The following is a 13,981-nucleotide window of genomic DNA, read 5'->3' on the forward strand; positions in this document are numbered from 1 at the left end:
GATGTTCATGCGTGTATGCGGTACCTTCGCATGCGTGCACATATGTGGGCGTGCACACGTGTGCATACATATAAACAATCCAGTCAAGCAGACACACTGATCAAGGCAGCAGGGGAAGCCCAGTGGGCCAGTGGGTGGGGCTGGACCATCCTGGGTCTGGGGGCCCCAAAGGTGGCTCCCTGGTTCCCGCTGGGAGGGCTTCCTTGTTGTAGCTGCCAGTGGGTCGAAGTTCATCCATCCCAGTCAGCCTGAGTTACCAAGGGGACCGAAAGGGAAGGAGCAGGGCCCAGAGGAAGAGCTTGTTGAGCCGCAGACGGTGAATGGGGGGTGTGAGCCACATGGGCCATTCTGCATTGTTTTCAAAATGTAAAACATGAAATGAAGCGAAGTAGTACATTCTGTTTAGCCTGGTGTGTCGGAAATGTCCTCTCAACACTCTGTCAGGACAGGAACACGCCTAACGAGATGCTTCCCGAGCCCTTTTAGGAATCTCTGTGTGTCTTACACTGTGAGAGCGTCTCAGCCCAGACGGGCCCCATTTCCAAGCCCACGTGGCCAGGGCTGTGTGCTGGACAGCGTGGCCCTAGAGGCTGGAGAGGGACTCGGGGGCCCCGAGGGCAGCCCAGCCCGCCTTGCTCATTGTCTCTGGCAGTCCCTGCGTGGCAGGTGGCCGTCAGATTTGCGGTGCCACATTGGGTCAGCCCAGCCCCTTCTCTGTTGGACGCTCTGTGCCTGGGGCCCCTCCTCCCCTTTGTGGCGTGGCTGGTTTAACCCTTGCCTGGGCTGGGAAGGAGCATCAGCCAGTGGAAACTGAGTATACTGGACTCAATCTGCGGGATTCTATGGTTGCTTACGTTCTTACTTCCTCCTTAAAAAACTCTCATATAGAAGATGTGAAAAATCCAGAAAAGAAGATAGAAATACGTTTCCGTGTCCCCACAACTGCGAATGACCACAGTTAGTACTTGATCACACACGCCGCTCACTCCTTCTCTCACCCCACAATGTGGTGAGGCCAGTCTGTCCCTCAGGACAAGGGTAGACACTGGTCTCTGGTCCCATGATGGCTCATTGTAGATGTCAACCTGGCTGGGGCACAGGATGCTCAGATATTTACTCGAGCATAATTCTGGGTGTGTCTGGGAAGATGTTTCTGGATGAGATTAACATGTGAATCAAGCGGACTGCTCGCCCCAGGGTCGGTGGGCCTCATCCAATCAGTTGAAGGTCTGCTAGAATAGCAAGGCTAATTGTCCAGTGAGTAGGAGGGAATTCTTCCTGCCTGATTGTCTTTGAACTGAGACATTGGCTTTTTTTTTTTTTGCCTTTGATCTAAACTGAAAGATGGGTTCTCCTGGCCTTGAGCCGGCCGGACTCCAGACTGGCACTCACGGCCTCCGCTCTCCTCTCCTCCAGCTCACTGGCATATCTGGGGATCTCTCCGCCTCCATGACTACATGAGCCAATTCTTTAGAATCAGCCGATCTCCTGTTGGCTCTGTTTCTCTGGAGAACCCTGACCAGTACCGCTCCCTGCCCCAACCCAGTGTAATGAGGAAGTTGGCTTTAGCCCGAGGAAAGGTCTGGTCTTTGTTGCTGGTGCCTGGGAGGTGACCTCTGTCCCTTGGTGCTTCTCGAGGGCTAGACATGTGTCTGTGAGTCAGGGCAGGAGCCAGATGGTCGATGCTAACAAGATGACTCGGGATGGAGTCAGTGCAGCAGAGATCCCAACCACAGGACCTTGGCCCACCCCCTGGGAGGGAAGGGGCTGGAAATTGAGTTCAGCCACACAGGCAACAATGCAATCAGTCGTGTCCAGAGAAAGAAGCCCCGCTACGTGCAGGTCACTGGGCGGGGCTGAGCGCCCCTGGTCGCTGACCCACCAGGTTGTCTCTGGGGAGGGCGTGATGCGGCCTGTGGGGCCCTCCACCTCACCCCATGCCTCTCTCCCTTTGGCTGCTTCTGATTTGCATCCTTTAATTATAATAAAACTTCAATCATTAGGTATAGTCCTTCCCTGAGTTCAATGAGTTGTTCTAGCAACTTGTGGAACACAAGGGTGGTCGCGAAGCGCTCCTGACTTTGCAGCCAGCTGGTGTGATGTGTGGGTGGCCTGGGAGCCCCAGACTTGAGGCAGGCACCCAAGGGAAAGCAGTCTTGTGGAAATAGGCTAAGCTCCCCTGTGCCCCCTTCCTCATAGCAGCGATCTGTCACGGGGCCCCAGGGCTGGCTGCCTGCCCTGGATGGGGGGTGCGTGGGAACCCATGTATTCATTCCCTTCCTTGTCCTGTGAGGGGACAGGCCCAGGGATGCTCATCTGGGCCTTGTTGCTGCCCAGAAGGATGAAGAGACCCCACTGGGTTGTGCAGAAGGTGGGGGAGGCCCATGGGACCTCGGGGCCCAGCAGCGTCCCGCCCAAAACGCAGGCAGTGTCTCCTCCTCTCCGTGCTGCGTCTCAGAATGGTTTTGCGCTTCGCTGCCGAGGCCTGTCGCACGCCGGCAGTGGCACGCCACGCGACAGCCCTCGCCGCAGAGCACAAAGCCCCTGTCATTGGCCTGTGTGGTACCTGACAGATTATGTAATAATTCTTGTGGTCCTCCCTTGTCTGAGAATAAGAACACTGGATTCTGGAAGTCAGGCGGCGCACACTATAATCTGATCTTTTGATCAAGAAAAGAAAAGCTGATTTATTTTTAGGTAACGAACTTGCTGGTAAGTCCTAATTTGGGTCCCGTGTGTTTAAGCGCCTGCTGAAGTTCGGCACGTCCCCGCTCCGTGTGTCTGCGCGCGTTGGTATGTCACCCCGGCACACGGCCCTCCCCGGGTCCGAGCCACACAGAGGCTGCTGTGGAGGCTTCAAAAGGAGACGAATGAAGCCGGAGCCTTTCTTTGGCTCCGAGCTCGCCTTTCCCTCCCATGATGATGCCCTCTTTGTGCTTCTTTCCAGGTTGCAAGCAAATAGATTTTAAAAATGGACCTCCACCCCTTGCCTTCCCGAAGTGGTTTTAGGAATTAGATGTCGACGCCTAGAATAAAGTTCACCCCGAGTAGCTGTGCCGTGAGGGCTGGTCGGCCTCCCGGGGGGCGTTCTTTCTGGAGAGCGGCTGGGAGTGGAACGAGCGTGTTCACGTCTTCATGTCCGTGGTTCTCTCTGCAAACAGCAAGAGACTGCAGAGCACCTGGCCGAGGCCCGGGACTGGGGCGGGTCCCAGGCATGCTCGGTGAAACCGTGGCCTCGGGTGTTCGTGGCCTTGTCGGTGGCGCGGGTGGGGGGGACGTGGGGATGGAGGCGGGGAGTAACCTTTCCTCCGGCTGGCCACGGGCGAGGTGTCTCAGCCTGCCCGAGAGCGGTGTGGAATCCGTCCTTTCGATGAACCAGGAACCAGTGTCCCTGCACCTGCCAGGAGCCAGGTGAGATGGCGAAGCCCGGCACAGGCCCAGCACGCAGGGCCTGGAAACCGCTAGAACCTTTGGACAAAGCTCCATCCTCAGTGGGGGGGGCGGGGGGGGGGGGGGGGGCGGGGGGGCGGCCCGCGGGGGGGGGGGGGGGGGGGGGGGGGCAAGAGGCAGAGGAACAGCCCTGGGGTGTCCCCTTCCTGATCCCCAGAACCCGTGAGTGCGTGAGTCATGTTGCAGATGCCATGTGCTCGGGGTCCTCGAGGTGGGGCGACTATCCTGGATTGTCACCCAGGGCCTGAGAAGCGGGCTCCCCAGCGACAGCAGAGGGAGAGGCACCCCTGGAGGGAAGGCGGAGGTGATGCTGCTGGCCCTGCAGGTGGAGGAGGGACTGCGAGCCCCGGTGCGGCACCGCTAGAAGCTGGATAAAGGGAGCAGAGTCTCCCCAGCACCGTCTGTGGGGCCGCGTGGGGGCCCCATCAGACCCCCGACCTGCAGAGCCAACGCAGCTGTGTTGTGCGGAGCATGTGGCGGTTTGTTGTTACAACAGAGCATGGGGATGGTGCTGCAGGTGGGAGGGCAGAGGGTTCCCTGGGGTCTCCGTCTAGGACCCCGGGTCCCGAGCGAGGTGGTTCCCGGGGTCCCAGCATCCCCCGGGAGCTTGTTGGGAGCACACGGTGCCCTGACTCAGGACGGGTGCTTACCCGGCTGCTGGCCCGGCCCTGGGGAGTCGGGGGGCGGGTAGAGGGAGGCAGGTGGGGCCGTGCCCTGCCAGGTCAGTGCTCCTGAGTCCAGAGGGAGAACAGTGAGCCCAGTGGCAGAGTTCCCTCTTGTCCTTCGACCTGGTGGGTGCGGGTGGGGATGAGATGGAGAACCGGACTGAGCGGGGTTATAGTTTAGCCCTTGGAGCGTGCCGGTGGGAGAGGGGAGAAGGGTCAGCGGTGTCTAGAGAGAGGGCAGCTATAGTCAGAAGATCTTGGACAAGAAGCTGGGTGAGGAGAGATAGGACACAGGTGGGGACAGGAGAGGCAGGAACCTGGGGCCGAGTGTAAAGTGGAGGCAACTAGTGGCGACAAGGTCAAGAACAAGATCTCGGGGCAGGGTCTTCTGGTGGCACCGTGAAGCCCGCCCCCAGTGGCTACAGGCCATGATTTCACTCCTGAACACATGTGGCCCGTTGGGTCCAGTTCTGTGGCTCCAGTGGACAAGATGCACCCTGAGGTCACGTGGAGGGTGGGATCCCACCCAGGGCCACAGATCGGTCTTGTGGGTGCAGTGAGGTGCTGACCTCCATTTCTGGATGAACTGGCTCGGTTCCAAAAAGGGAGAAAATCCTCTGCCCTTTGGTCATGTATTTTCTCGCCCAGACACCTGGTTCTACTTTGCAAAGCCTGCCCACGGCCAGCGGGAGGTGGAGAGCAGCTGTCCCCTCTGCCTGCGGCCTATGGAAGAGATTGTACAAAATTAATATAATTTCTTCCACAGTTCATCAGTGAGCCTGTCTGGGTCTGGTGCTTTCTGTTTCGGAAAGTTGGTGTCCAAATGTGTGAATTCTGGTGAATCCTGTCTCTCCAGGAATTGGCCCTTTTCATCCAGCTTAACAAATTCATGGGCATAAAGTTCATGGTTTTCCATTATCATCCTCCTAGTAAGGTCTGTGGGATCTGTGGTGATGTCCCAGCTTTCATTTTTGATAGTAGTAATTTGCCTTTTTCCTTTTACTTTTTAAAAGATACTTATTTTAGGAAGTGTGAGTGGGGGCAAGGCAGAGGCAGAGAATCAACCTCAATCAGGCTCCACACCCAGCGTCAAGCCTGACGTGGGGCTCGATCTCATGACCCTGAGATCATGACCTGAGCCTAAACCGAGAGTCAGATGTTTAACCAACTGAGCCACGCAGGCACCCTAATTTGCCTTCTGTTTTTAAACCTATTTGAAACACGCTCAAGCTTCCAGAAAAGTTACGAGTCAGAGTATGAAAGTTTTTTCTGTGCTGAACCGTGTCAGAATAAACTGCTACCATCGTGGCCTTCTCCCATGTGTCCGAGCGTGCATTTCTGCTGAACAAAGATACTGTCTTACGTAATCATAACCCAACTCTCAATGTCGGGAAGTTAATATCAACTTTACCACTGAATCCTTGGACCCCACTCAAATTTGGACAGTTCTCCTACCAGTGCCCTTTGTATGCAGAGGCTCTGGTTCAGCTTGTCTTCCATCTGGCTCTTAGGTCCCTTTTGCCTTCTTCAGGCTGGAACGTTCCTCGGGCTTCTCTGGGCTATCATGGGCAAGTCACTTGAGGAGGTTACAGGCAGTAGCTTAGAGGAATGTCCTGCATTTGGGCTCTGTCTGAATCTATCGTCATGAATCCATTCAGGCCATGAGTCCTGGTGTGGACATCATGGGAGTGGCCCTGTGTCTAGTCATCACGTGAATCAGGTGTCACGTTAGGTGGCCCATTGCTGTTGGGGCCATTTGAAACACTTGGCTAAGGTGACCCCTCCCAGGCGTATCCACTCTGCATTCCTCTTTTCTCCTTCGTAATCAGTGTTTTGTGTGTTGGTACTTTGAAGTTACCTAAGCGTCCTCCCTGAACTTCCTCTTTATTCATTCCCGTCTGTATGGACTCACTGTCCAGTGGTTTTACGCGCTGTGGTCTGTTACTCCCAGTATTTACTTTGGTAAGTTCTCTCGAGTTCAGCAGGGGAAGCCCCTGCGAGTGGGCTCCTGTGTCTTCCTTTGAGTACTTTTCCTGCTCTCTGACATGACATGACCTTCCGTGTTGTCTGGTGTCTTCCCTGTCCCAGCCTGGGAGTCAGCGGACCGTTTACTGGGAGACAGGGGAGGAGGCCGCTGCCCCCAGCCCCTCTGGCACCCTGCACGCTCTGTGCCCCGATGAGCCCTTCCCAGGCAGCCACCCATCCCCCGGAGCGGGGTCGGTTCCGGTCACCATGGCCTCGCTTGCCAGCCACAGTTGTCCTTCCTCTTCTCCTTTTTTTGTTGAGTTTTAAAAACCCGCTTATCTATTCTGCTTCCAGTAATCCCGACTGTCGCCTTACCCGACCATTAGTTGTCTCAGGGGCTGGTGATTACAGACGTGCATCGCTTCCCCCCCAGCCTTTTTAAGGGCCAATCGCTATGGCAACCACATGACGGAAAATTGCTTTGTCTCCTTAAAATACCCTTCGGAGAAAGGTCATTCGGTATTAACGGTTCCAGCTAAAGCCAGGAATGGAAGCAGCACTGAGAACGCTGTCATGGTCTTCCGTGTGTGCATGTTTTCAGTCATGTAATTTCAGGAAACTCCCAAAACAGGACTAGACATGGGCAAGCTTGCGCTCTGACGCTCGGTGTGCTTGTGTGCGGCTGTGACTGGAAAGTGCTGCTCCTGGTCCTCGAGCTCGTAGGGCAAGCTTTCGGGCTCCTGATGGCGACCTTCTGCTGTCTCCCTGCGCCCGTGGGTTGAGATGGCGGGAGGCATCTGTACAGGGTGGGCGGACCTGCTCGCTCGTGCACTCTGATAGCCCCTCTGGGTCACACAATGGGACACGTTGTTTTCCACTTGACCTCAAGATTTTTTTTTTCTTTTGAGATTTTATTTGTCAGAGAGAGCATAAACAGGGGGCAAGGGGCAGAGGCAGAAGCAGGCTCACTGCAGAGCAGGGAGCACCGCAGAGCAGATCCCAGGGCCCCAGGATCATGACCTGAGCTGAAGGCGGACGCTTCACTGACTGAGCCCCCCAGGCGCCCCACAGCCTCAAGATCTGTATGCGAGACTTCACTGGCTGTGGGGCTTTATGTCACAGAGCAGGCTCCGTCTGTCTGGGTTCTGGTCCTGACACCTGCACCCCTCGTGGGAAGAAGTGGGTGCGCCCAGGGGCCTCGCTCTCATGCTGGCTTCTGTCCAGATGGTGCGAGAAGTTGCTCCTCGGGGCCCGTGTGGCTGCTTTAAGAATTACCGCCATCAAAGTCACGCACGAGCTCAGTGTAGCACGCAGGTCACCCCCATTCACCGGGAGGTGCACGGCTGTGCGCACTGTTGGAACTGTTACGAGCCCGTCAGTGTTGCCAGGAACAAGGGTAACCTTCGTCCCCAGCAGCTGCTGTCATCCCCGGAAGTCACGGCCGTCCATCCTCCCTGTGCGCAGTTGGCCACCAGATGTCCTGCATGGACTTCCCTCACTCTGGGAACCGTTAATCACACGGTGCCGCTCGTGACGTGTCTCTAATCTCTCTGAATCTGCAATCGTCTTCACGGCCCATTTGTTGGTTCAAGACACCAGCCCCAGGGAGTGCAGGCACCTTGTGTCACGGGACGTCCACTGACGGGTGGGCTGTTTTCCTTGTGAGTCCATCCAGGTGGCACATTTCGGTGAGGCAGCTTCCGAGGGGACGGACGCGGGTTGTCCCCGCGTCACTGCAGCGGGAGACTAAGACTCTCTCAGATTTAATCGTGTGCCGAAGATGACAGCCAAAGTTCTCCGGCATGAGTAACTGTCCTCTGGGAGCTGGTGAGAAACCCATGTGGGGACCCGTGCAGGCCGCACGGCGCTCTGTTCCCCTGCAGCCTTGTCGAGTGCACCTGCAGAGTGGGGGGTCCTCCGCAGTGTGTCGCACCGGCCACGTTAGGTGACTGGCTTTGTTTGGTGAAGAAGAATTTCTCTCTCCCCCTTAAAGGAAATTCACTGTAGATGCTGTCATCGCTTTTAACTCACTGTGCTCTAATCTAGTGCCATTGTTCCTGCTTTTGATCATCAAACTGTTCACGTCTGGCCCGCGGGAGGCACTCCATCAGGTCCCCGAGTCTCTTCGGCACACCTCGTTCGTCGCTAAGCGCTTCTCTGCCTTCTGACCCAGAAGAGAGGCCAAGCCCACTGGGTTCTTTCTTTGCCCGAGGCCTGGAATGACCCGATTTCCTCAGAAGCCTTGGTTTCTGTTCGTGAGGAGAGGCCTTTATGGACAGAGAGCGGGGGGGGGCGGCGGGTGTCGCACTGCTCCTGGGGTCATCACTTCTGGTCCGGGCAGTGGACAGGACGAGAAGGGATGTATTCACGTCGCGCTCCTGCTCAGGCCCGTGGGCACAGAGTTGTCCACGTTCGCATTTCCCTCTCTCACAGTGAGACTCTGGGTTTCCCGAAGTGTCACGTGGGTCAGCCCTTGACTGCAGGCCACGGTGGGCACACACTCATTTCAGAATCGCCACACCAACCCCGCTGCCAAAAAGAAACAAGAAAAATTCAGGACTTCCTCGCAATGACTTTGTCCTTAGAATGCGTTGCACAGAGTGTGAAATAGTACAGTTCTTAGTGAACCTTCTCTTTAATTCATTTTTATTTTTAATTTTTTGGGAAGATTTTATTTATTTATTAGAGAGGGAGAGAGAGAGAGAATGAGCAGCATGGAGGGACAGAGGGAGAAGCAGACTCCCTACTGAGCAGGGAGCCCGATGTGGGGCTCGATCTCAGGACCCTGAGATCCTGACCTGAGCTGAAGGGAGATGCTTCACTGACTGAACCACCGACATACCCCTGAACCTTCTTTTTTATACAAAAGGTACCATATATACTCTTTTGTATTTTCCTTTTTTAACTTGAAATATGTTCTGGAACTTGCCCTGTGTTAGTTGAGAACACATCCCGTTGGGAGCCGCTGAGCGTGTCAGGTGACGGTGCCATAGAAGGGTTAAGTGGATGCTTACCGGTGGGCACCACCACCCTTAGAAGGAACATCCTGGTGAGCAGCCTTGTGGGCTGGCAATGTCCGTCAGGGCCGGGTCCTGGACGTGGGCGCTCTAGGTGAAAGGCCGTTTGCACGGTTCTCTTCAGTTTCACCACGGGTGGGCTGGGGTGGCGTCCCCACCGGCCACCTACACGAGGACCTGCTGGCCCCAGGGCGTGTGCTCCAACTTCTGAATTTCTGTCCACATCGTGAATGGGGTAGGGCATCCCAGTGAATTTGGGATTTCATCTGTATTTATGAGTGAAGTTGGACATCTTTTTGTACATCAAGGGCCTTTTGTATATACTTTTTTAATGGGCTGTTTATGTATTTTATCCATTTTCCCTTTGCACTTTTGACCTTTCTTTTCTTCTGTTTTTGAGATCATTTTATAGGTGAGGCAGATTAGCCCTTTATCCGTGAGAGATGTGCCGACTTCCACCAGTTAGTCCTTTGCTATTTGACTTGGTTTACGGTGTTTTTCGGAAACTTAAAAAATTTTTATAACCAAATTAATCTGTCTGGGGTTTTACTGGATATTAATTGTTATAGTTTATTTTTTTTAAAGATTGTATTTATTTAATTGAGAGAGAGAGAGCATAAGCTAAGGGGAAAGGCAGAAGGAGAAGCAGACTTCCTGCTGAGTAGGGAGCCCGATGCGGGGCTCGATCCCAGTTCCCTGGGACAATGACCTGAGCCGAAGGTAGAGGCTTAACAACTGAGCCACCCAGGCACCCCAACTGTTATAGTTTAAAAAGCTTTCTTCTCATCCTTCATGTCCAGATGATAAAAGAATTCATGCATGTTTTTGCTCGATGTTTTTCCATTTCAGTCACTGATCCATTTGGTCTTTATCTGGCATACGATATGAGGTATGGACCGATTTCTGCCTCCTTTCACATGGTCACCCAACGACGCTGGTGTCCTTTGTTACAACAGAGTCTATCTTTCCCACAAGCTGAGATGTCACTCTTCTGCTGTGTCATGTCCCCCCACATACGTGTGTCTATGCCTGCATCTTTCCGCTGGCCGATCTGTTGACCAAAACCACAGCTGGAATTATGGAGGCTTTTGGGGGTCTCATAGTATCTGGTGGGACTAATCCCCCTCTTTGCTCTTCTTTTATTATTGGAATTTTATTTGTGACTAATAAATGGTGAATTTCTGTGAATGAACGTGGGCATTTGAGAAGAACCATGTTTCCCAGTTTTCAGAGGCGAAGTTTAGTAATTTACCACAATAACTACTTTCTAGATGATTCCATTTCCTTTCTGTTGTTTTGTCCTTTTGACCTTTCCTGGACTGAGGGGAGATGTTATCTTCGCAAAGTAACTAATGTCTCCTGTGGTTTAGTGGGTTTTCCCTTCCCACGGCCTCTCTGGGAGTTCCCGCGTCGTGCAGACGGGTCCTGTGGGAGCCGTTACGTTCACGTTCCTAACGGGCATGTCTTCATCACGAACTGCTGCTTTGGGCATCCGAAGTGGTGTTTTGTCTCTTTAAGGGCTCTTTCTGCGCTTGACTCTCGCGCTGACGTTCGTGTTCCTGCCTTCCTGTCGGTTGGTCTGTGGGCACCTGCTCGCCCCCCCCCGGCAGCGCCGAGGTCTTTGTTCTGGGTGGGGCTCGGGTAGCACATTGGTCGGGTTCTCCCCTGTGAACTGGTTTGAAAATCTTGAGTTTTCCACATGATGTTTGATCTCAACCGTGTTATATTAGTAAATGTATTTACCCCGTGTATTATAATGTGTCCTATTTCCTTCTTTTTAAACATTTTGTTGTCTTTTTTGGTCACGAGGATGTGTGTGTTGGTATTAGTGGTTATGTTTGCACTGATGCCCTTTGTAATGCCCATAGTCCTTTTCCTCTCAGATGGACCCGATTTTTATCGGCTGTACGGGACATCTGCTGACTGCCGTCTGTCACCCAAGCAGCTGCTTTTCTTGATTTATTTCTTTTTCCCATGCTTTTTTATTTGTTGCCGTTTTCTGGTTTCTACTTTGCAAGACAGTAAACGTTTACGTGCTGTCCTTCCAGCCCCGGTCCCACCTGGCGTTAGTCCGGAGGGACAGTCAGAGATCTTCGGTTCTCACCGTCCATCCTTGTGGTCGTTACCATTTCTGGTCTACACTTGTTGGGAAGACGGTGTCTGTAGTAAGATTTTCAGGGGACATCGAGGCACCACAGTCATGAGCTCATGACTGCTTACAGCTGCTCCTCCGTGACTGAGTCCTGAAGGACAGCTTGAAAGAGCAGAAAACCTTTGACTCCTCCGTTCTTCCCTTGAATGTTCTAAGAACAACTATGAGTCCCCTGCTGTGTTTGCATCTGGTCGTCAGAGGCTAATTCACGTCTCATGTTCTTCCCTTTGGGAGTCATTTATTCTGTTTACCTGGAGGGACGAAGGGTTTAAAAAACACCCCTAATCGGTTTGTTGGGATGTGTTCTGGTTTTGAACTTTTCAGGTCAATTTTACCAGGCACGTGGGCCTTTTTAGCGTATCGATTCCATTCTTCGTGTATTTCCAGAGAATTGCCTTCCTTACGGTTTTATTGGATTCTACTTTACAAACATTAGCTACTTCTTGTTTTCCTTTTGGAACTCCGATTAGCTGCGTATTGGACCTTCTCTGTCCATCTTCTGTGTGCTTTTCCCCTTGAGCCTTTCACGACATTCCCGTGTTACCCCCATTGTCTCGGATGTTCCCGGGCCCCTGCCATGTACTCAGTTGACTATGTTGTCTCTTGGGCACCTGATAGTTTAATTTTTACTTCTTTTCTTCAGTGTCTTCCCCAAATCCAGCAAATTCTCATTCACATATTTTGATGTTAATTCTTTTTGTTTCGTGTTCAGCTTTTAGATTCTTGAATCCAATGTTCAAGAAAAAACGTGTGTTTCATAGTATTTCTTTGTGGTAGGGGTGGCTCGCAGCTCTCCCCTGCTCCATGTCCTCCTCTGTGTGGAGAATGTTGGCGAGCTGGTGCACGTGTAGGAGTGGGTCAACAGCTGGCCCCTGGCATATAGTAGGCATCAACGCCATGAGGACTTAACACGTGGAAAGAATGGGTTGGGGGCACTTGTCAGTGGGGAGGCTCCCAGGGCCTCCCGCCTCTTTCCAACCATCATGCCAGAGTCAGAGGACTAGTGGCCCCACCAGGAAGCAAACCTCACACCCTGCGGCTGGGGGCTGGGCGGCTGGGGGAGGGTCGGGCCCTGCGGAGCCAGCAGGCTTCTCAAAGCTGCAGCAGAGACAGAGTTGAGGCTTTGAGTCAGGCCCACTGGGTCATTTTGTGTCCCTGAGCAAGCTCAGCCTCCCAGCAGATGGGACTTGAACCTCACCGCTCACCTGGCTGGTCCCCAGGTGAGACTGCCCCTCTCAGAGGAAATTGTTCTGTGCCCTGAGGTGTGGGGCACAGCAGCTTTTCTTCACAGAAGGGCTGCTCTCCGACCCTGGCCTTGCATGGACACAGTCAAGGCCCAGAGGGGGAATGCCGATGCCTGGGCTCACCACATGGGGGGCCCCAGCCTCGCTTCGGCCTGGGACAGGGAGGGCTCTGTTTCCAGGCCCTGGAGCTCGAGGCAGGAGCCTAGGGGCCTAACTGGGTCTCGGAACTTCGACAAGCCCTTGTTCTCCACACCTGACTCCTACCCCTTCCTTGGGAGACTTGGTGCCTGCAGCTCCTGGGCCTTCTGGTGGCCCTGGGGGCGGCTGAGCCCGCACGGTTGCCTCTTCCTCCGTAGCGCTCAGATCTCACCGAAACCTGGTCCTCCGCCAGTGGCCACATTCTGTCTGCTTTCCACCTTCCAAAACCTGCGCCGAGGCTTGCCGAGGCCTCCACCTGCCGCCAGGCCTCCCAGCTCCAGCCGTCCCTGCAGCGCATCTTCTGCTCATTTGATGGAAGCTGCTTTCTGGGCCACCGTCAAGCTCTTTCTTCATTTTATTTTTTGCTTGGCACCCCAACCCTACCTTTTCCTTTCTTGACATCTCCCCTAAGATGCTTACATTTGAAAGGCTGTCATTTGTTGTTACAAAAACGCATCCTGCCCAGAGAATTGGCAGCTTTCTCAATGAAAGCAAAAAGTGGGTAAATGGAATGAAGGTGTGTGCGACTGCCCACACACGCGACTGTGTGTGCATGCGTGAGTGTGTGCAGGGGGTGGGCACAAGGCGTGGGAGACAGGAGGGGAGGGGACGCGTCTGAGCGGACGGAGACCCGATAAATGAGTTGACACAATGCCAGGAGCAGGGCTGGAGCTGGGACGCTGATGTGTTCTGTCGCGTGCCTGTCACCGATAGCGAGTGGGGCCCGTGACATTCTGACATGGTCTCTCAGGGAAGAGGAGGACGCAGAGGAGGCCCGTGTAATTGGAAAGCCAGCTGAGATCTGAGGCGGCCGAGGACGAGATGAGCCACTCTCTGCATAATGGCCCTGGTTGAAGGTTGTATATAAGGTTGCCTTATTAAAGTGACAAGGCAATTTAATTCCTTTGTGCACGATGATTCTCCTTCATTGATTTACAACGGGAAGGATATAATTTTGCTAGTTGGCAGAAAGCTCAAATGTCAGCCTTTTCAAATTACCATACTTGCCTTGTTCAGGGTGAATAATGAATAAGTCACCTTTTGTCTACAGTTAAATATTCCTGAATAAATACAAAGAACATAAAAGACATAAATGATTGCCTGATTTATATTTAAACTAAAGATCAACATTGTGATAAATGGTTGAGAATGCTGTGTGTGCAGCAGTATGACTCTGCTCATAATTACATGATCAATGAGGGAGCAGCCCAGGTGTAGACGGTCGTTGGGGAACACGCCCGCTTACCTGTGAGGCTGCCTGAAGCTGGGGCCTGACATGCTTCATGAGGG

This window comes from Enhydra lutris, unplaced genomic scaffold, assembly GCF_002288905.1.
Source record: "Enhydra lutris kenyoni isolate GAN:26980312 unplaced genomic scaffold, ASM228890v2 scaffoldscaffold15, whole genome shotgun sequence".
Classification (NCBI taxonomy): Eukaryota; Metazoa; Chordata; class Mammalia; order Carnivora; family Mustelidae; genus Enhydra; species Enhydra lutris.